At 40.1% G+C, this 19,912-nt stretch overlaps 1 protein-coding gene across 7 annotated transcripts in view; it reads left to right on the top strand.

The window, feature by feature from the left end:
* The first annotated feature begins 1,053 nt into the window (after positions 1 to 1,053).
* ZNF462 (zinc finger protein 462) overlaps positions 1,054 to 19,912 on the top strand; it is a 99,771-nt gene continuing 80,912 nt past the window's right edge. Inside the window, exons 1-2 of one of the 7 annotated variants that reach the window (XM_054179055.1) lie at positions 1,619 to 1,843; positions 4,021 to 4,913. The gene's annotated coding sequence lies outside the window, so the exon portion shown is untranslated. Of the gene's footprint in view, positions 1,222 to 1,618; positions 1,844 to 2,283; positions 2,397 to 4,020; positions 4,914 to 19,912 lie in introns of those variants that run through there. The other 6 variants (XM_054179058.1, XM_054179056.1, XM_054179059.1 and 3 more) reach the window with 6 other exon arrangements.

Raw genomic sequence — 19,912 nt, 5'->3', positions numbered from 1 at the left:
TTTGTTATTTTATTTTGTTGCTATTGTTAGCATTTCTGCATTTGGTCTTCAGCTGAGCTGCGAGAGTTCAGACAATGAAGTTCTAACATGTCTGACCTTTCCCAGAACCAGTAAAATCTGGACTCTCAAGATCATCTCAGCTTCACCACACACATAAAACTTCTTTGGAGCAGGGAGGGATCTTACTCTCCACCCGAACCAGAGCTTTGTGGTTCTAGTCTCTCTTCCACCCATGCAAACTGCAATGCTTGAGAGCTTGAGAAACCCCAGTGATGTTCCAATATAAGCCATGCCCTTGTGCTCAAATTGATTTTGCCTCACTCCCGTGTATGGATTTCCTGAGTCTGCACATAACCCCTAATACACACCCCCTCAGTGCTAGACATAACCCTAGAAAGAATCTGACTTGGTGCTGTAGAAAGATTGGAGGGGGAGGGGGGGGTATATGTGTGTCGAGCAAAAGAAGTAGCTCAGCACAATACTTAATAGAAGAGACTAAATAAAAATGCAGGCTACAGCTGCTTTGTCTTTGCCTGCTTGCCTTCATCACCAAGACACCATTCTTTGTGAGCTTTGATCGTTAGTTTCCAAGGTTTTAAATAATCACTCACAAAGAATCAGACAACTAGGTGTTGGAAGGCATAAAAGTTATTTTAAGTACAATTTAAAAATTTTTTTCTTCCTTTTTTTTTTTTTTTTCCCCCCAGCCAAAAACGTTTCACTGGTGTAGGAAGTGATTTTGGTGCTCAGTAGTACAAGCTCTCTTTTCTCCTAAATGATTGTGAGAAATAAAAAACCTGGAGATGACTGTCTTTATTTCCGGGAGCAGACTTCAAAATACGTGCCAGAAATGGACAATTCGAGTGTCCTTTCTCCACATCAAATGCGAGCTGGATGGGGGATTAAAACCCAACCACGTGGTAGATCTGGTTTTATACTTTGCAACCTCCAGCTCCATTTATGTTCTTTACCCTGCTCAGGGAAGATTAGCCTCTAGATGGATGTGTCTGAGGGATCACCTCAGGGGCAGATCTGCATGCAGAAACCGGTTTTTGCCATGGCTGGAAGAGAGCTATGACCTAGCTAAGCACTCCATCCGAGCGTCTCTCTGTGCATCACAGGAGCTGCTGAGCGCTCCTGCACAGGAGGCTTTGTGAAGGCAACAGCTTGGAAGGGGAAGCTCTTCAGATCTTTTCCCCTTCTTCTCCACCTCCCTGGCCTGTGAGTGATTCAGTGTCCCAAACCGTAACTTTTCGTAACCACCTTCCTCCTCTTCTTCATCTCAAACACCTCCTCCTCTATCACTACCATCTTCTCCATCTGTCTGCCTCCTGAATCTCTCTTGCATTCTTTGCTTTCTCCCCTCCTCTCCCACCTCCCTCCCTCTCTTTCTTCTTGCCTTTCCTCCTCTCTTTTCTTCTCCTTTCTTTCCCTTTTTCCTCCTCTTCCCCTACACGTTGTTGTTGTTGTTAGAAAGGATTCTTGCACCCCCTGGTGCTCTTGCGTTTTGTGTGGTAGGAGAGGAGATTGTCTTCTTTCTCTCTCTCCCTCTGGTTGCTCATTATTCAGAGAGAGACACAGAGGGTGAGTGAGAGAGAGAGAGAGACGGATATCTCAGGTCATCTGCAGCTGCAGCAAACCAGTGAAGGAGAGAGAGAGAGAGGGAGAGGGAGAGAGAGGGGGGGGAAAAGCAGGGAAAGATGGCGATCCTCCATTGCTGAGACCTGGCAAGGAGCACATGAGGCTCACAAAACAACTTCCACAACAATAACAACAAGAAGAGCTAGGCAGAGAGGAAGAGGAGAGGAGGCAGAAGCAAGAGCAGCAGTGCCGGGACGCTCCTGTAAGTTCTTGCAATTAAAACCCATCTCCGGTTTGGCATTGGAGAGATCATCTCTCTTGTGTGTGTGTATATTTGGTTTTGGTTTGGTCTTTTTTGTTTTTCTTTCTTTCTACCACCTTCCTGTGAAATCCATTCATTCGGTCAACGGAGGAAGGAGGAAGGAGGAAGAAAGAAAGGAAGGGGAAAAAAAAAAAAAGAGAGAAGAGACGGGAGCGAAAGCGGGGTGTTTTGTTTGAGAGAGAAGTCTCTTGCATGGAGGAGGAGAAGAGGAGGAGGTGCTGGTGGTGGTGGTGATGGTGGGAGGAGGAGGAAGGCAGTTAATTAATTTTTTGTTGTTGCATTAAAAGGGGGGGTGGGGTGGGGGGGGAAATATATGGGGAGATAAGTGAGATATCAGCCGAGCTTTCGGGGTGGGGGGTGCCCGAGAGGATATGTGTGTGTCTGTGTGTGTGTGCGCGCGAGGTCTGGATGGTGCTGTGCGTGTGGACTTGGATCAGAGACGAGAGACAAGGAGGAGAGCAAGGCTCCGTGCTGGCACGACTCAGGCATTCGGGTGACCTCTTTCTTCCTTTCTTTCTTTTCTTTCTTCCTTCCTTCCTTTCTTTACTGTTTTCCTTTCTTTCATTCTTTCTTTTTTTTTTCTTCCATTCTTTCTTTTCTTCCTCTTTTCTCTCTTCCTCTCTTCTTTCTTCCTTTCTTTTCTTTATTATTTTCTTTTTTCTTTGTTTTCTTTATTAATTTATTTTCTTTATCCTTTCTTTCTTTCTTTCTTTCTTTCTTTCTTTCTTCCTTTCTTTCTGTCTTTTTGTCTTTCTTTTCTTTCTCCCACATCTTCTTCCTGTGTCTTCGCCTCATCCCCTCTCGCTGCCCTCCTCGTCGTTTCTGGCGAGCTTGGTCCTTCACCCCGGTGGTGGTGCCCCCACCGCGGCTCTCCTGGAGTTGGGATGTGGGGGTCCCTGGCGGCATCGGGGCTAGTGGGCTGGTGGTGCTCGCAGGAGGTTGCTTGGAAGAGGACAGCGTTCAGCTGGAGAGCAGGAGCCATTACACATGCTTGTGCTCTCCTTTGAGAGAAAGAGAGCGAGAAGGGAAGAAAGGAAGGGGAAGAAGCCCACTTCTTGCTCAGTTCCCCGATGTCCCTACCTTTACACCAGGCGAGGGAGAAGACTCTTTTTCCCGTGTCCCTTTCTCAACCACCCGAAGCAGCTTTCTCCCTATCTCTCCCCCTTTTCCCCTTTCTTTATCTCTCTGTCCTCCATTTGCAAGCTGTCTGCTTTGGTTCCAGTCCAGGCTCCACAACACAAAGCTTCTCCTCACTCTCGCACACATGCACACACACAGAGAGTCTACAGGCTGTTTATGTCTTCTGGAGAAACCTTCTTCTCCCCCTCCCTTGCTCCTCTTAGTAGTGTGGTTTCTATTCTCCATACAGAGAGATCCTTCTGGAGCTTCATGTAGTTGTGAGATGTGATAGGATTTCTCCCCCCATTCACCTCCCTCTTTTGGGGAAGAAAAGGAAAAGTTTAATTTGTTTTTCTGGTGTTTGGAAGGAGAAAGACCTTCAAGTTTGAGTGCTTGCTACTGCTGCTTTTGTGTGCGTGTCTGTGAGGGTCTGTTTGTCTCATGGAGCTGCTTGCATGTCTAAGAGGAAGTGACTAGTTTGGCAGAGAGCTGTGATCTGAGTCAGGTAAGCCATGTCATGTTCTCTAGCTCCACCAGAAAATGGAGGAGAGAGAGAGAGTAGACAAAGCTGAGATGGGAAGTGCTCCTAACATCGTGGATGTCTCTCCATGTTTTGAAGCTTTGCTGGCTTAATCATGATTTTCCCCCCTAAGGTTTCTTCAGTTTTTTTTTCAATGTACAACATTGTGATGGGTCTTCACTCTGACTTCATGCTATCAGGAAATGAGGATTGGAGGCAATTGCTCAGATTCTCCTTCACACAGAGAAACATATCCTCAGGCTTTTTTGTTCTTATGCTTTCTGGTGGAGGTCACCTTTCTGGATAATTTTCTTTGGTTAAAGACCGCCGAATTAACGAGGTTGATCAGCTGGCCAAAGAAGTAGTGTATAGATGCATATATTTAGATATTTTTGAAAGCTTTTGGAGGTAAGTGCATGCAGCTTGAGGCTGCTCAGGTTCTTCCAGAGAACGTCATGAAATGTCTTTTTTTTTCTAGGTGATGATGGTGATGCCTGATTTTTGGGATTTTTAACATCTGATTTTCAAGAGCATTCCTTCTTTTGGATGTATTTTAAATTAAGATGGAATATTTCTCCCCAGTCAGCAGGTTTCATTAAAGTTAAAACTATCAAGCTTTTAGTAGGTTTCTCAGAGCATCATAACACACGTAATTTCTCTTGGAAGAAACAAAACAGTTTTCAGAACTGGCTTTTTGGTGTCTTAATACAATTTTTTTCTGAAAAAAATATAACAACATTCTTGTATGATTTTAATGTCATTATGGAAACCTGAGATCTTTAAAGTGACATAGCAGTTGAATAGACATTTCTGTGCATTTTTTTAACCCACCTTTTCATCTGAAATAATTTAGAGTAGACTCACAACAGGCCCAGCTCTTTTCCCACCAACCTAAATTTGCACATCAGCTGCCTGGTAGATGCAGTTCCTCAAAAAATTCAAACTACATGCTGAAATACATGTAGGGGCTACCAGAGTGCAATGCTACTGAGCTCAAAGGCACAGCTTCATACAAAAGTATCAGTGTTCATGCATAGGTTACTTTGAAGACTATAGAAATGAATGTGTTACATGGGGAGATGTGACAAAATAGGGAACCAGTGAATCCGAATTGGAACGTGCTCCCAGATGTACAAAAAAGTACAAACATTTGAGGATTGCAATGACTAGTGATGAACTTGAGATCCAGCTGCTGCAAGGTTAAAATCAATGCCCTTGCTTCATTTTTGCTAATCTAGTATACTTGGGAAGGACATTGCATTATCAACTGTGCATTTCTTAAGTTCTGATTGCTGATCTGTCACCCAAATTACTGAGATATCGTGGTTGTCTCCGTCTTACAGAAGTGGGCCATGGAACATACCATTTCAGGTAATTTTAATCTTACATTTTGACAAAGTAAAGAAGGAAATTAACTTTCCCCACCTCCCCCCACCCCCATCACCCTCCCCCAAGGAGATGTTCTATGATGCACTTTGTGATCTCTGCACAGGTCAAAATCAGCAGCCACTGAAGAAGCTGACAAAATCCCCACTGACCTTTGCTTGTTTGGGTCAGATCCTGAACATCCATCCCCTGTATAATGACTACATGTAATCTTATTAGTTATCTGCCTGGTTTTTATAGTTCAGAATCATGAATCTCCTCTTACTTTCTGAGAGGCCAACTCAGTGCTTGCACTATAATGTGCGCTACACGTACATTGCTCTTGAATATGGCATGGGCAATCCAAGAATGGGTATGAAAATTAAGATGAGGATCTTTTTGGGAAGGCCTCTTACCCCTCTCCTGTGGTTGACAGATACCCTATAAAATCAATTGTCATTGTAATACTTTGAATTGGAGTGACCGTGGTGTTATATCTATGGGGAGGTTTCTTCACTATGAGACTGGACTCCTATAGAGATGATATTCTTATTAATGATATTAATGATGTCTGACAGACCCAAGTATACCTTGTTAAAATACTAGCTGAAGGACTTTCATATTTACTAGCAAACCAAAACAAAGCTTGAAAAAAACCCACAAAACCCCAACCAGTGAGTTTCAAAGGAGCTCTAGAATGATAATCCTGATTCATGAGGTGGTGGTTACCCGAATGTTTCTTGTAATCAGACACAGGGTGTTTTGTTTTGGGTGGTTTTTTCCATTTGGACAATGGTTTTCAGTTTCTTTGTGGGCATTCAAAACTTCTTCATGGTGTAAGCTCTAACTAAAACTCCATTCATAGCTTATTCTTCAGTATACAAACTTGTTTAATCACATTTCCCAACCCCATTAGACATAGGCTATGGACCATTGTCTTAAAAATTCTCAAACAATTATTTGATTTCCTTATACATTTTTACTAGGTTCATAATGGATTACATTGTTGAGAAGTTTTTAAAGTCATGTTTACAATTTTTTTTCCCCATAACTAAAAATAATTATTTTGTTACAAAAGGAATACTAAAAACATGTTGTCTGTGCTGAGTCTTTGAAGAATACAATACATAAGTGGATACTGGAAATGGAAATTAGAACAACTGCAAGTGGAAGGGGAGGGGAAAAAAGACACATGATAATTTCAATTTAGTAAAAGCTATGACAGATTTTTAATGTTGTGAATTTTGACTTAAAGGAGGAGTGACTTTTATGAAGACATGAGTGATTAAAAAGCAAATAGATAAGTATTGGAGAAGAACTCTGTTCAACATAGATGTCTGGACATCTGGCAGATGTTACTGTGGGCCCCAAAGAATGGACAAGTTTAATTTTAGCCATAAAAAGGAAATGGGAAGAACTGAAGTCTTATAATAGTACAACTTACAGTTTGAGGAAGGTTACTTAAGAAAAGCCCAAAGATGTGTATTGAGTCTGGAAGTCCCAGAAACAAGTGTAAAAGAGCCTTTCCAATATGGTTCTTCCTATGGTTTAAAAAAAACCACGTTTAGTATTACAGTTACAAGTTGAGATTGTTTAGTTTGCTGTAAGAGTTTCTCTGTGTGGTCTTGTGGATAACTTCTTTAATTGAGCAGAAGAACACTGCTTTGTAGTAATGAACTGCGGAAAAAGGACTTCAAAGTGTGAATCGGGTAAATAGCTGTCTAATATTCACTTACTAACATTATTGTGTAATTATCAATAAGCAAACTTAGGGATGGAACCTGTAGTATCCATAACCCCCAGTGAAAGGCTGAAAAGGGTGATTTGAAGAAATATACTGGTAGAGGAAGGAGATCCTGTTTTGACAGATCAGGAAAGGTCTACAAAGGCCAATAAGTCTTTGTGTCTTTTAATGTATTTTGTTTCCTTATCCGTTGTTATACTTCCAACTCATTGTAGCTGAAAATTAATGTAAATGCGCCCTTTACAGTTATTTCTCTATTTTGAAATTAATGTATTTGTGAACTTGTCTGGATAAAAAAAATGGTCTGCTGTTAATGGCAGTACTGTATGAATTGCTTAACTTTGCATACTTGATCAGGATGTGATCAAGAATGAACTTTAAATTTCTGGCTTTAGTAAAAATGTTGAACATCAGTATAAATGATTTGATTTTCAAACAGTTGCTTTTTCCTAGAGCACTAAATATTAAGCAATGTGTCCAAAGTGGTTTGTTAAATGGGACCCTTTCTGGCAGTGTTAAAATATGTGGGCCCACAGGAGATGAGCAGGAGGTCTGTGAATTGTTGATTGTGGGGATGATACTCTTCAGAGGGAGAATAATTTTGAAGGGAAAATAATAGTAGTAGTAGTAATAATAATAATGATAATAATAATAATAAAGTAGAGAATGAAGGCTGCCTAAACATCTGCTAACCTCTTGGCGGAACTAAAATTGTTTAACCAAGAAGTGCTGGAGAAGGTGATGTGATGCAAGTCTTCAGCTGCTGGCAGAGACACAGTTAACATTGTGAACGGTTCAACTTCAGCATGGCACTTCTCCAAATGAGTTGACTGTTGAAAATAAAATGTTCCAGAAGAACTGGGAGAACAGGAAAGAAGTTAAAATAGCATGGTTTGTATGCCAGTGCTGAAAGAAGAAAAGCGGGGAGGAAGGGAGATAACTCAACTTATAATAATTATCTTGTTGGTTGTAGTGAAAAGGCTTTGGTAGAAGTTTCCAAATGGGGAGACTACATTTAATAGAATGCAGTCTTCATTTGTGTACTGAGTTTTGGAAGTATTCTTCTGCTTTCAGCTTGTGCTTAGGAAGTTGGACACATACATAGGTAAATAAAACGTCACATGAGATTGTTTTGGGGTTTGTTCCATTTTGTTCTTTATAACTTTAAATACTGAAGATCTAAAGGCTGCCCCTCATCTCTGGTGTGTTATGAAGCGGCGCTACATGTTGCAGTAGAAACACAATTCTGAAGGGATTTTAAAGAGACGCTTTGAAATGGGGAAAGGGGAGTCTTTCTTTTTGAAACAAAGTCTTATGTTCAATTTTTTCTTTTCCTGTGTTTTCAGCTCTTCAGGAGCTGAAGATCTTGGTATAGTTGCCCCCCCCCTCCCCCCCCTTTCTTTTTTTTTTCCATCTTCAGGCAGCATGCTTTACTGCAGTAACTCAAATATCATTAGCTAAACACTACTTGAAGGAACGTTTCTTTAAGGAGTGTTTGGACAAGAGCCTTCCCTCATCTTTGGTTGTGATTGCTTAGAGGTCATTTCTGAGACACATTGGTTATCAGAACATCAGTCCCAAGCCTAGCAACAGTTCTATGATGTTTTTTTTTTTATTTCCCCTTGATGTACAAGTCTTTGGTTTTGGATTGTTTTTGTGATACAATTAGAGGCCTCTGGCTGCTGTCTGAGTGGGATACTGTAGGTTTGATTTGGGCTAAAGGAAGCTTTGGGGTAGAAGATGGTAAGATCCTTCAAGAAAAAGCATTACTTTATGGTTCTTATTGAAAGATGGACATGAGACATCTCAAGATGTGGAGTCATTGTTCTTGAGTGGAGCCAAATACAGTCTCTTTAAGAATACATGTTTAATAATGTCAACATAAAGAGCTCTAGGCACAGTGTCAATGTCATGAGTGATTAGGCAGGACTTACTGAGAGCTTATCAAGGTAGCAATCATTGCAAGACCATTGTATTGAGGACAAATAATTCTGAAAAGGCAGTTTATTCATTGGACTACTTACGTTAGTTTTGAACTAGTTAAATTAAGAATTCAGTTGTTCAGATATATCTCTTGTTACTTCATGGTGGAAGATAAAACATTCTAATCAGGATCATACAGAAAATTGGAGAAATATTTCATGCCTTTTGGAGAAGAAGCTAAGTGCTTGCATTGTGAGTCTGTGTTCTCCCTTATTTCAATGCCAGGAGTATGCAATTAATAACTTGCTAGTCATTTAGATAATGGGTGGTCAGCAGCACTGGGTGGTGTATTTACAGTGCTTCTTGCAGGTACAGACTTTGTTGACCTGAAGATTAAGAAGTGGGATGTTCAGTGATGGCATTACTGTTGCTATTAAAAAGCTCTGGAAAGGGGCTTGAGAATCCCAGCTGCTGTTGCGGTGGAGGAAGTCAGGCCTTCAAAGGACACAAAGATTGGAGTGTCAGGAAAAGTAAATGGTAGCATCAGCACAAGTAGAAAATAGGCAGAGCTATTCAGCAAACAGAAAAGTAGGCTAAGGCATGCCATAATTATGTGTAGTGGAGACTTGCTGCTAATAGAGCAATTGCGTGGGGTAGAGAGGCAGGAGAACAATTTTTCAAGACAAAACAAAGCAGACATTGCAGAGCATGATATAGGAAGACTGAGGATTCAGTGTGCCCATGATAATGTGAAAGAGAAGACTCTGTTTTGAAAGATGCTAAAAATGGAATTTTCTGATGTACATGTGGTCACTGTTTCCGTGGCCTTGCAGGACAATAGGGGCTTCTTTGCACTGCCCCAAATGAGCAAACTCTTCCTTCCCGCTTGCAGCTCTTAAGGTTCAAATGGTGCTGATTCAGTGTATTATCAGTCCTTGTGGAAAGAAGACATCACAGGATATTCCTTTTAGGAAGAAGATGGGTCGTACTGGTTTGAACTGTTGTCATGCAAATGGATTTAAAATACAATAGATATGTATCACATGAGCCAGGCAAACACATTCCTCCCACACACTGTCCCCAGACCTCTCATTTCTAGAAAAGTGCAGGATGGAGGAATGTGACATGCAGAATCTGCTCCAGCAGCCTATAGTTTGAGTTTTATGCTGTTTTATCAAGTAAGCAGGGTAGAGAAGGGATGATGACATGTTCTGGAAGATTTTGGTTCAGCATGAGTGACATGCAATGTGGTGCATTTACTTTCTAATGACTTTGACTTGCTCAAAACTTTAATTTAGTGTCTAGCTAGGGAAGGGATCATTAATAAAGGCCTTGCTGTGTTCTGAATGCCAGAATTCAGCTGCCTGGTGATGCTAGAGTGCTTTTTATTTTCTTCCTTTCTGCCTTCCTTTTGTTCATCAATTGACAGCTTGAATAGATCCTTGGTCAGAAGTTCTAGAGGGACTGGTGAAGGTGGATTATGTTGGTGGTGGGTCTTGTAACAATTTCTTTTTCTTTTCCTGGTTTTAGGGTTATTTTGTCCATGGGTTGTTTGCAGTTTGTTTGTTGGGGGTGTGGGGGTGTTGTTTGTGGGTTTTTTTGTTTGGTTATCTGAGGGTTTTTGTGCTGTCTTTTTGGTTTGGTTGTCTGTATGTGTGTTGGTGTTTGGTTTGGTTTTTGTTTGGTTTTTGTTTTGTTTTTTTTTCAGTTGGTTTTTGCTTTGATTTTGGTTTTTAAATTTTATTTTAAATAAAATAGACACTCCATTCTGGGTTAAACTTGTGTGACAGCTTGGAGGATTGCTGGTCTTAAGGTGGATGCAGTGAATCAAACTGGATCGTTCAATCTCTAGCTGAGCAAACTGCTTCTGCAAAGAACTTGAGAGAAACCTGAATGTTTATATTAAATCAGATTTGGATTGTTTCGTTCCAGCCAGAATCAGCTAGATTTATAGGGATGTAACTCTTTATAATGGGGTTTTAGGCCTGTTTGACCAAATGCTGAGGAGACCAAAAATTTGGTGTCTGACCGTGAAATCTTGCTCTAAATTTTATTTTTTTTTTTTAATTCCTTCAACCACTCATATCATAGGGATAATTAAAATTTAACAGGGATATTGGAAATTAAGGCATTGGTGCTGGATGCTGTCGTGTGTGTGTGAAATAAACCAATATGTAGATAAGAAAATAAAAATCTGTTGGGAGTGGTTCTGGTGAGACTGGAGCAGATCTGCTTTGTTGCTTGCAACCACTTGAAAGATGGGAACTAGTGATCTGCCACTTTGTTTCTTTGTCACTATGGTCCTTCTTACTGATCATGTGTTCTCCGGTATGTTGCTGCTTACGGTGAGTATGGAAGAATAACTATATAGAACCATAGAATTGTTGTGGTTGGAAAAGACCTTTAGGATCATCAAGTCCAACTGCCAACCTAACACCACCATGGCCATTAAACCATGTCCCGAAGTGCCATGTCTACACGTTTCTTGAACACCTTCTGGGATGGTGACTCCACCACCTTCCTGGGAAACCTATTCCAATACTTGACCACTCTTCCTGTAAAGAAAATTTTCCTAATATCCAATCTAATCAACCCCTGGCACAACTTCAGGCCATTTCCTCTCATCCTATCACCTGATACTAGAGTGAAGAGACCGACTCCCACCTTACTACAACCTCTTTTCAGGTAGTTGTAGGGAGCAGTGAGGGCTTCCCTTACCTAGCCACTGCCAGGTTAAACAAATGCAGTTCCCTCAGCCACTCCTCACTGTTTTCTAGACCCTTCAGTAGCTTTGTTGCTCTTTGGACACACTCCAGCAACAGTATGTACATACAGTATCTACTTAAGTTCATTTGGTAATGCTAGAAAGTTGTTTGGAAGGCAATGGTCACCAGGAGTCATCTTGTTTTCTTCTGTGTTACGATACTGTGAGAAAAATAAATAAATTTCATATGAACAAGTTTGGAATGATTTCTCTACTTATTTAATTGGAAGCTCTTGTTTTTAAGATGTCCCCTTCCTTGTCTACATCTGGGTGACTCTGGCTGCAGGATATAGAATGTCTAGCACCAGTAGGCTCTGAAACTTCATTCAGCTAAATAACTTTAAACTGCAAGGGTAAAAATGTTAACAAATGGCTGATGGAAAATTGAGAGCATGTAGACAGCTCTCCACCTGACTAATTAGCTTCTTGACTGCTGAATTGTTCCTGCCCTCTCATATGCCTGAGGCTTGTAGCCCTAGGAGAAGAAGTTTGGGTTGCTGGCCAAGAGTGCATCCCAAAACTTGAATTAATGTAATTTGAAGTCAGTGTGGATCAGTTCCTTTTGCTCTAAATGACCTTTTATCTTTATTGGGGGAGGGCAGTAAAGAGAAAGCATATCAGCTTTCAGCTATGTCAGGTCATATAGAGGTCAAGTTCTCTTGTCTGTGATCAAGTATGTGGTGTAAAACAGCCGAGTGTGGGTTAGCACCAGGACAAAGGCAGAGGAGGACATTTTTAGGCCTTCTGGGGGTTAATCTGACTGCTGTCCCTGTTGTGAATCAGCATATATGATGGCTCTCAGCTTGCCGGGGCTTGTAGGATTCAGGTATTTAACCCTTCAGTGGTGTTAGCTCCTGGTAGGTTGAGAAGAAATAGTTGTTTCCCAAGAACATGCAGATTTCTTGTGCCAGGTTATCTGCATGTAAGACCTGAAATCCCTGGCTCTAAAGCCATAACTGTTACTCACTGAAGCTGCTGAAACACTGAGTCAATATATTTGGGTCTCCCAGCTGCAAGAATAAATGAGTAAACCTGAATTATTTTTAAGTGATCAGATTACAGAGGTGATAACATACTCCAGAGAATTTTCCATTCCACGCCCTCTAGACATGTGCTGGTCTCCTTCTACTGTGGAGAAGGGAGGGGAGTACAAAGCTTTCAGTGTGTTGTTCTCTCAAGGAAACGCATAATACCTGAGATTGCACTCATAAAATATCTTTCAGACCAAAAACCTTGAGTCAGAAGTTGCTTGGCAAAATGACAGACTGTTTGACCAAAGACTGCATGTGATGTGCTCTTTCAAAGTGAACGTGAAGGGCTTGTTGCCCTCTATGGTTCTTCATTGCTTCCACAGGATCACCCACATTACTTCAGTGGTGTACAGAAATATAGTTTGCTTACTGATATTCTGGTCTTATCTCTGAAGATATTTATTTTAAGAATTCATGTCTACATAGGTTTGTTAATACTGTACTGTAATATCAGATGGGCTGCTGAGACCTCAAGGGGGTGAGGAATCTATTTTTAGTGTGTTTGAAGGGTAGATGATGTTTCAGGTTGTGGAATGACTTTCTAGGGGGCCTGTCACCATACACTGAAGTTTTGTATGTCATGGCAGTGGAGGCCAGTCATATGATGATGAGTTAGTAACTTAAATGGGACATTAAAAAAAAAAATCTTGCTCTTTAGGGAAATTTTAAAGATAGATGGAGCTAAGATGCCACACAGTCTGTTCTCATGCTTGTTTCCTTGATGTGCTCAAGACATATAATCCTCTTTACAGGTGAAATAAGCACTCTGCTTATGAGCTGAAGGCAATGCCTGCTGATCTGTTGACATCCAGATTTGAGGGTTATTCATGTCTGAGTAAGAATTTTAGTAATAGGTGACAAAAAGAGTGTTTTATTTGTCCAAGCAGTGTGAAAAAAAAATGGTTTGTGATCTCCTTCCACATCTGAAGTTAGTCACATGTGGGAAGTTGGATAATAGCAGTGCTGTTCTATTTAAACATAATTTGACACCCCAGCCTGCAGAGATTTGGAGGTGTAGGTTGAGACTACTGCTTCAGACAAATGCTTGCATGCAGCAATCTGAAGAGTGGATCCAGTCTTGCTTGGGGAGCATTGTAGTGGTAGCTATGAAGAGCAAATTTTAGTAGTTTATTATGTGGATTTTATGTGGATTGGCTTCCTCTTTTCTTTGGAAGGCAGTAAAACTGCAACTTTTACAAGATGATTCTTCCATTCCTGGGATTTTGTTTTGTGTGTAGGCATGTATGCTTTATATATATTTTTTTTTTAAATTCTTATTGCCACCATTAGGACCATTAAGGAAGATTTTTTTAATACGTCAGATACCAGCTACCATTGCATTTTCTTGTAACTGTAGACCATTTGGCAGATAACAGAAGATAGTGACTAAACCCCTTATACTGTAAAAGCTTATTCACGTGAATAATCACTGTGATCTGATTCTGAATTTCACTGTAGCTACTCCTGTAGTAAACATTTGAAGATCAAGTCTTTAGCTGGACTAATTCTTATGGAGTCTTTAGGGAGATGTTTTGAAATTACATCTTGAATAGAAGATGTCCCTAGCTTTCAACAATTACCACCTACATACATGAGATGTTCATTTGTGGTTGCATGTGAGGGCATGGTTGTAGCTGATTTGCAAGTCAGTGGGAGCTTATGCATTAGATAATTCTTTCACTTTCATTCATGTACTTCTTTCATTCTCACTCTTTGTATTTTGACAGGGGAAGCATTTATGTTATACTCAACTTTGATTTCAATTAATGCTGGCATGTCCCCGAAATGTAATTCCAGATGAGTTCGTGGGTGTTCTAGTAAGGGCATTCATGTCTTTGGGATGCTGGTAGATGATGTGTATGCATTCTGGAGTCCCACCACTACCTGTAGTGTTTTTGAAAGCCATAGTTTTTCTCACTTAAAAAAAAAAATAAATAATAATTATTAGTAGTATTAATAATAATAGTGGATTGGTTTGAATGGTTACTAATACTCTAATTGTCTGATTGAGACAGAGGTGCTTCATATGAGGGAAATCACAACTTCTACAATTACAAGAGTGTGTACTTTTGTATATGTGTACATAATACAAGTTGCCATCCATGTGGTTCATACTGCTATGGTAGTACATCTGGCAGCTCACTTAAATATTTACTCCAAAAGATCTTGTTCTTTGGTGTGAAGAAGTATTTCCAGTTATTTTATGTCATTTTCATCTCAGCAATACTGTTGGGGAAAAAGCAGGCATAAGTGCTGTAAACTGTCCCTGCATGTTGGTAGAAATTAATGAAGTTGGGTCTCAAGGGGAGAACAGACCATCTGATTAACAGAAGGTTAGGCCAAGTAATATAGTGCTGAGAGTGCCACAAACCAGCCCAGAATATCTGGTAGTGTGTCCAGTTGATGCATGTATTAAGCATTGAAATGGTGCTTTCAGATCTGCAGAGCCAGCAGTTCTGCTACCACTGCTGTGACGCAGGAGATTATTCTGTTGGGCAAGCATCAGCATGGGGGTGGATCTACAGTACAGGATGTGTAATGTCAACATGAAGCATGGGAGCTGGCAGTAAGAAGGAAAGCAGCCATTTCATGCCGGTAGAGGAAGCCTAAATAGACTTTCCCCCTCAGCATCTTGTCCTTTTATGCTACTTTCATACATGGCATTGAACAATTATCTTCTGTTTTGTCATCTGAAAACTTCAGCCCAGCAGGGTTTAATTTCTTTTTCTTTTTGAATCTGTTTGGTTTTTTTGGTTGTGTTCTTTGGTTGCCTTTTTTTTTTTTTTTTTTTTAAACAAGTGAAGTGCACTCCAAAAGCATGACTGATGGATTATAAAGGAGGCTGTGGGGAGGCTGAAGGGCTAAGCAGATCTGAAGAAAGAGAAGAGTTCAGTCATGTGAAAGTCCTGAGCTTCAGATGAACTTTCATTGTAGATCCTTTTGGCTTTAGTGCAGAGAAAGTTTGTTCAAAATCTGTAACCATTTAAGAACATTGTACTACAGCAGCAAAATTCAAAAGGATGTAAAATACTGGAAGTGATACACCACGTAGATTTTTAAATTCTGTAAATTAGTAAGAGACTATAGAAAGCTATTGTAATTGTTTCTGCTTTCCTTTCAGAAGGAATGTCATATTAGAATTTATTTTTATGTTTTTCTTAAAACTAGTGGCAAATCCCTGTGGCAATTTTTGTTTGTTTGTGGTGTGTGGGTTTTTTTGGTGTTTTTTTTTTTGGGTGTTTTTTTTAAGAGACAAAAATTTGCAGAAACAGAGTTTCTAAACAAGTTTGTTATGCATTCTGTGAACTTAAAAATCTAGTGATATATGTCCTGTTGGCTCAGTAATAGATTGGTCAGTTGGTTGGGGGTTTTTTGTTGATGACTTGTCTTCCCCAAAACAATTGGAGATATCTTCCTTTAGTTGCAAACTAGGAAACTTCAGAGTTCCAGAGCCAGCTTCCTGATCATCATGGCAGAACTAAATTTTATAACCAGAGCTCTCATGGTTTCCACTGCCTGTTCAGCAGGATTTTCAAAGAATAATATTACAGCTCCCCTTGAATGAATCCTTGTCTTAGAAGTTATTCTGTGGTAGCCCTGCAAAGGTATGTCTTTCTTCTTGTGTTTGAGAAACTGGAGTGAGATTGTGGTAGTAGTCAACCCACAGGTATGTTTTTCCAGTTGCAGTTTGGTAATGGCAGGAGGATGCATATAAAATGTGGCTTGTGTCTGAAGATGATTTGTCCTGTTCTTCAGTAACTTAATCTTCACACAGTCCCCTCTGCTTCATCGGTCTCCTTCAGGAGATTTTTTGCTTGAAGGTACAGAAGTCTAACACTTCTGCATAGGGCACTTGCAAAGAAACGGCACTGAAGAGTTATATGAAACTCAAACACCATCTCTTAGGGCAGAACTTACTCTTGGCTCCATGGATAATTCCATGTTGTGGTAGATGTTTCAAGTGTCAGAAGTATTGAGGAAGCAGGCAAACCAAGAGTCTTCTGAGGTATGGCAGTTCTGTCATGTCCACGTAATTTCCCTTGCAGGGTTTATTTTTGAAGTAGCTGGTAATTTTGTGGTTTTTCTGATGGTGTTGAAAAGTTTTTAGAACATGCTGCATAATTTTCATCAGAAGTATTTCTTTGTATGTAAATAAATAATGCGTCTAGAGTTAGTCTACACCTTTTCTCTCTACTGCAAAGAAAATACATTGTCCTTGACTTTTTCATGCCAACAAAAGGTGCTACTTGCTGAAGATAGTTTATTATAAATAACTACTAAGATGATAATCTCACCACAGAGTGCTTGGCAGTCTTCCACTGAATTAGCCTGTTTCAGCAAGGAGCTGTCTCTTAAGATACAAAGCAATCTGCAGGGACATATGATCATACACATTGACTGTTTTCTCTGTCATTGTGGATACTTCATCATTTCCTTTGTCTAGTAATTAGGAACTGGAATTATTATCTGGTAGACCATCAGGATGTAGCCTAGATCCATGGGATCTAGCACCTGAGTTTCCATCTCATAAAGATCAGATTACAGAGAAGTTCTCAGTTATGGAAGCACTAGTAGGAGAATGTCTGTTCAGCATGCTTGTGGAGGATTGAGGGATTTTTGTCCTTGTTTTATTTTTGATGTTGCAAGAATAGATGGGGAGATAGTGAAGGAACTCTGTATATATATATATATATATATATATGTATATATATATATATATGTTCACAGCATACTTTCCTACTAGAAATATTGTAGAAATGTAAGTATAGCAACGACAATGGGGTAGAAAGGCAGGTTTTTTTAGTTACTTCAATGTCTTCAGTATTTTATTTTGTAGAAATAAAGAAAAGATGCTGTATCCATTTTTCTAATGGTATTGGAAAACTAATATTAATACTTCTAAATACTGTAGTGGTAAGACAAGGTCACAGTGGCTTCAAGCTAGAGAACAGCAGATTTAGACTGGACATGTGGAACAGGTTCTTTACCATGAAGGTGGTGGAACACTGGAACAGATTGCCTAGGAAAGTGGTTGAGATCTCTGGAGATATTCAAAGTAAGGCTCAACAGGGCTCTGGGCAACCTGATCTAGATGAGGATGCTCCTGCTTATTGCAGAGGGGGTTGGATTAGATGACTTTCAGAGGTCTCTTGCAACCCAGACCACTCTATGATTCCACATGCTTAGTGTCAGGATTTGACTGTAGTCACACAGCTACATGATGACTGTTTTGATTTTGAAAAGTTGGTGCTGATTTGTGATACATGGCAGTTGAGTTCATGCTATTGCAACAGTTGTGTGATAGGTATCAGTGGCTGTTGTATGAAAACTTAAAGTAGAGGGATGGAAACTGTGTTTTATTTGTTTAGAAACAATTTTATCACATTGCCCCTACTGCTTTGTTAACAGTATAACATGAACCAGAACTTTTTCTAACCCATCTTACTGAAGGATTCTGTTCCTTGGCACCTGATGCTTTGCAGAGTCCTAATGACTTATGTTTCAAGCCTGGGCAACAATGGTTGCTTAGAAGTATGGAAGGTGATATTTCTTTGAAACAATTGGTAAGATCAAGATGGAACAAATGAATTCCAATCTGTTGGTTGTTTTTTTTTTTTCTCCCTGATTTGACAGATCATGTTAAATCCTATATGTATCTCAATGAGATCTTCATGTCAACAGGACATGAAGAATTCAGTTAGACACTGACTTGAAAGCTTTAATTACTGGTCTTTTTTTCAAACCAGACATGTGTTTGAGTTGAATCTTCTCTGGGAAGTAATTTGCCATCCTATGAAAGGAAAGCGTGGAAGGAGGTAGAGAGATGTTAACTCTTTGTCTAGTGATGGTAACCTTCCCCACAAGATCTATAAAGACAAAATCCATGTTTACTGAAATTACATGAAATTTACTGAAATTGTGGAATTAGATTAATCATGGGATGGGCTCTGCTCCCAGATAAGATGAAGAAATTATTGGAACTGGTTTGGAACTGGTTGCTAGGGTTCAGTGACCCATGCATGACTGGGAGTGCTCTTCAGCTCTTGATATCTGACCCATATGCCTTTACACTTTGGGAAGGCCGTTCAGAGACTGTCATGTACAGACACTGCCTAACTTGGGTGACCTTGTTGCTTTAACAAAAATCCTGTGGAAGTGCTAGTTTCAACCCTACTGAAGGACACATTCTGAAGAGCTAGTTCATTAAGCAAGCTTTGAAGGGTGTGCTTTGCGGAGCAGCTTCCTGTTATTTGGTTAATGGTTGACCTAGTTCTATTGCCATATGCTTCCTGGAACGCATTCTAATATAAAATATGTGCTAGAGAAAGACTAGGATAATAGAAGGGAAGTTGAAGCCTTTATGAAACAGAAATCATGTAATGCTGTTGAATTTTGGAGAGTATTGTGGTTACTAAAAATGGCAGTATCTTCATGAAAATGTATTGATTATGATTGCAAACTCAGGAGTGTTAATCACACCAATTCATGTACTTTTTTTTTCAGTATAGCCTTGTACAAAAGTTTTGTATCAGTAATTCCCTGTGCTTCATATATAAAACTAAAGTTAGGGACTGAAGCGCTCTGACTAATATTATAGTGGTAAGGAAAGATTAGAGTAGATTTGGCTAACGGCAGGAGGATTTCTCCCCTGTGGTATGTGGTTTTTAATTTCAAACTATGGATTAGCAAACTTTTTTTTCCTCTGTGAATCCTGGCTAGAAGCTAGAAATAGGGATTCATGCTTTTATCTGGTATCAGAGATGTCTCTGCATACCTACTTAGGCAAAAAATACAAGAAATGTGAAGGTACTAGACAAAGTTCAACCTCCAATCTGAATGAGTACTGTCTGACAAGCTGAAGTTCTGAAGAATGTACATGCTTTATTTTCTGGTTGATTTGGTTTTTCTGCCCTAGGAAAAGGAAGAGTGTTGCAAAATTGACCATTTTCATCAGTAGCATCCATTATGGTAAAGCAGGGAGAAGGGAAAATTAAAGCCATGCTTTGTAACCTTTTGTGAGCTCATAACAGTAGATAGAGTGATTTATTACCCTTCTGTCAGTGTGGGAAACTCAACTGCTTACCAGATGTACCACTTTGAATATTCATATAACCTGGCAGTGGCTACCTGTGTTGCTTCAGTTGCAGATGGCTTGCAAGCAGTCCAGGTGCAAATTCTGGGCAAAGGTATGTCACCACAGCGGTGGGGGTGGCTGAGGCCAGTCCAATTTGTCTGTGTGGGAAGAAGTAAGCTGTCAGGACCTGTAAGGACAGCTGTTGCTGATCAGTATGGGATGTTGTTAACCTACAGAGAAGTGGTGGGATGTCTTGGGTGTCCTCACCCTCTTGTAGCCCTGTCACTCTTTCAACTCAAGGCCCCTCCTGTGCTTATGACTGAACATCATTTGGTGAGGCTACAAATATTTTGGCTCTACTTGGCTAGGATACATGCTGTGGTGGTATTACAGTTTCCCCTTTTTCCCTAGTGTGTAGCACTGAACGCTATTTTGTAGAAGTCCTGGATCAGAGGGAAAACAATCTGC

This window comes from Dryobates pubescens, chromosome Z, assembly GCF_014839835.1.
Source record: "Dryobates pubescens isolate bDryPub1 chromosome Z, bDryPub1.pri, whole genome shotgun sequence".
Taxonomy (NCBI): Eukaryota; Metazoa; Chordata; class Aves; order Piciformes; family Picidae; genus Dryobates; species Dryobates pubescens.
The sequence above is the reverse complement of the archived record's forward strand: the minus strand, read 5'-3'. Positions and strand labels throughout refer to the sequence as shown.